Source organism: Triticum dicoccoides, chromosome 2B, assembly GCF_002162155.2.
Source record: "Triticum dicoccoides isolate Atlit2015 ecotype Zavitan chromosome 2B, WEW_v2.0, whole genome shotgun sequence".
Lineage (NCBI taxonomy): Eukaryota > Viridiplantae > Streptophyta > Magnoliopsida > Poales > Poaceae > Triticum > Triticum dicoccoides.
Genome location: NC_041383.1, coordinates 731,636,258 through 731,639,520, shown reverse-complemented (window position 1 = coordinate 731,639,520; position 3,263 = coordinate 731,636,258). Strand labels below are relative to the sequence as shown.

At 44.1% G+C, this 3,263-nt stretch overlaps 1 non-coding gene across 1 annotated transcript; it reads left to right on the top strand.

Annotated features, from left to right (window-relative positions):
* Positions 1-1,655: 1,655 nt before the first annotated feature.
* Positions 1,656-1,727, top strand: TRNAH-GUG. The gene has a single exon. It is a non-coding gene; the product is annotated as a tRNA-His (tRNA).
* The last annotated feature ends 1,536 nt before the right edge of the window (positions 1,728-3,263 follow it).

The following is a 3,263-nucleotide window of genomic DNA, read 5'->3' as shown; positions in this document are numbered from 1 at the left end:
GTGATTCAGGGTGACGCCCTCGTGCCCCAGCACCACCCATGTGCCGCCGCTAGCCGTGGTGGGCGCCTCGGGGCGGCGGAGGAAGGGCAATGTGTGCTTGCCAAGTCCACATCTCCCGTTGCCACTGCCACCCTACGACCAAACTTAACCGTTCCTCTGAGTCACCGAAACAGGGAAGCTGGTATATGCCTGTACTGTACTGCACACGTTTTCATCATCACATGATTAGTGAAGCCAACGGTCGCTTTCGCGTCGTGCACCAGATCGTACCCACCTCCATCTCGCGGATACCACCGCAACAGAGGAAAAGTTCACCCTTTTTTTTGCATAACTGAATCTGCAGCCATTGTGTTGTCCTGTACGTACACGAATACTCTACATATAAAGCAGCGCAGTGGCACCCGATCATTAATTCAACAGCTAGCTTGGTACGTGCGTGCGTGGACGCGTCGATCGGGACAACATCTCAGTTACCGGCCGTGGACATACGTACGCGCGTGTCAAGCGCGAACATACTCGTGTTGGTAGACGCCACACACGGTTCCAAATTCGAACGGCCCAACGATTCGGCTGTGCCTCACGGAGTCACTTCAGTACAGCAGACAGTCATTTCTCCGGACACGGCCCGAGACGAACATTTCCACCAGTTGGTTGGTGCACCGATAAACAATTTCTGGATGGAGCGAGAAGAAGAAGACGACCATCACCAGCGTGTCAAGCTGCAGCTGGACGCACACCGATTGAAGGAAAGCGACTGACAACCTCAGCTCAGCCCACGGTTCACGAGTCTTTCCGGTCTCTCCTCCCCGGAGTTCCGGCGGGCGAGCCACATGCGTATGCATGCATGCATGCACGGCAGTCCGTCAAACCGGGGACGTGCAACCATGATTCCAGGAGGACTACCTGCTCTGCATGTGCATGTGCCGAGCCATGACATTGTCTTCAGATTTCTTTTTCTTTTTTGGTTAGCTGTTACGGCCCGGCCCGGCCCGGCCGGGGCTGGTTATTAGACGATGACTCCATTTCTTTCGCATCCTAACCAACTGCCTAGCGTCCTCCACTAGAGTTTTTTTTTTTGACAGAATCCCCCACTAGAGTTAGTGCTAAGCACTGTCGTCAACCAAGTGATGATGATAAAGAGAGGTGCACGTACGGCCAGCGAACTAAAGGACCACGGCATGTAACGGAGCTAAACATATTAATACGAAACAGTTAGGTGTTTTCACGGGTGCATGTCTTCGTGTTGCAAATGATCAAAATCCTTTTGCTCTGCCTAAAAAAGAAATTCCTTTCGTCTGGAAAAACCTGAGAATATCAGTGGATTTATCTTCTAGTGTATCCATCAATTCTAGAGTGTGCTCAGAATGCTCGCTCTTGGGTGTTTTCCGCGCTCGTGTGTGCATCAACATTGAATCCCCTATAGAAGATGTTACAATAACCGCTCATAGGGTAAATTTGACTGAATGTGCAGCTTGGAGTACGGCCATTTTTTCTTAAATGCTTTTCACCCATAAATTTTCTTCTTCTTTCAGTCGAGGCGTACAAAAACAACTACGTACAGCTTGGTAAAAGCCAAGCAGGAACCGAACGGAGTGACATCAGATAGCTTACTACTATTAGACCTTAAAGCTAAAATTTTATAAATAGACAAAAAGGTGGCTGTAGTTTAGTGGTGAGAATTCCACGTTGTGGCCGTGGAGACCTGGGCTCGAATCCCAGCAGCCACACTATACTTTTTTTTTGAAGAAAATGGAAAAGAACTGATATTTCTGTCTTAACAACAACCTCTGCTGTTCTGTCCGATTTATACGACACGTGACCTACAGAAGAGATGGGCCAAAAGAGAGAGAATCAAAATTTGACGTGTCTGCCACCGCATCAGCATATTTGTCATGTCCACTTCTTTTTTTGCCTCTTGTCTGAAGGGTCATTTTCTCAGATCAGGCCTGTGATTCAGCCAACATTGCCGGCTACAGATCAAACAAAAAGGAGATATATCCTGCAGGCATAAAATACTTTACTAGTACACACATTTTGGTTTACATCTGCTTCCAAACTTCATTTTCTCATATCATTACCCATGGATCTGACATAAAGCGCCGAAACAATAAGAAAAGAGGATAAAGAACCGGGAGTGCGTGCAACAAAAAGCTGGGGCAGGGCCCTTTGCTGTCTGCATCTTTTTTATGTTTCTGCCAGCGAATCATGGAAAAAAGGAACAAAAACAGAAACAAATAGAGGTAATATCATCATAAGTCACAGAACTTGCGCTCAACCTTCAATTTGACGCTAAAGTTTAAAAATACGGATTTGTGGTCATTTAACTTGTGTTCTTGTACAAATACAGTAACTTTGCTCGTATTCAGACGTATCCCGCGCTTATGTGACACCACATGACGACGATGTGGCTATGGCCCACTGTCAGTGACTAGAACTACTCTGTATGATGTGCGCATTTTTTTGTGCATAATCACCCTTTGTATTTAATTAAACATAAACCATCAATAACACATGTGGGTCCACACATTTTTTCATAATCACCCTCACTCTATATTTAATTAAGCAGAAGCCCCTCAATAACACGAGTGTGTCCTACTTATCGGGTGGTGGGAGGAATGAAGATAAAAACATGGCGTTGGGGGATTCGAAATCCCGACCTCGTATACAATGCACGCACTAGGAAACCACTACACCGACTACATACTCATAAATATTTAGAGATACAGTTGATTTTATATTGTACGTAGTTTTTTCTAGATTCCTTTTTTCTCTTGCCTTTTTTGGCCAAAAAATTGGCGTCAAAATTTATGATGTTTCTTTTTTCTTTTTTTGAGGGGAATATATATATATAATGTTTAACCCATAACGTACAAAACTTTTCTGTGAGCCATTTTTTTTTGTTCCCTGTTTTTCCAGAAGGGGTTGGAAAATCCGGGTTTCAAAATATCTCTACAATACCAGTTTTTTGCCTAGTTTTTGAAATGGATTTTGATTTCATTTTTTTAACATCTAAATATATTTAGTTTGATCCACCGCAAAAAAGAAATAGTTTGACAAGCAGTTTAAATAAGTTATCGGAAATTCGATCCGGGAGAGCACGAGTAGTTGTCATGGCAAAATTATAAAATTAAGTGTTCATTGTGGGCCCACCCCTAAATTACCCGTTAGACATATGGGCTTATTTATCGCCTTTTTGTGTATTGTTAAATAATATTTAGTTCAAGATGTTCAACTTGAATCGGCGGTGGTGTAATGGTTGTACG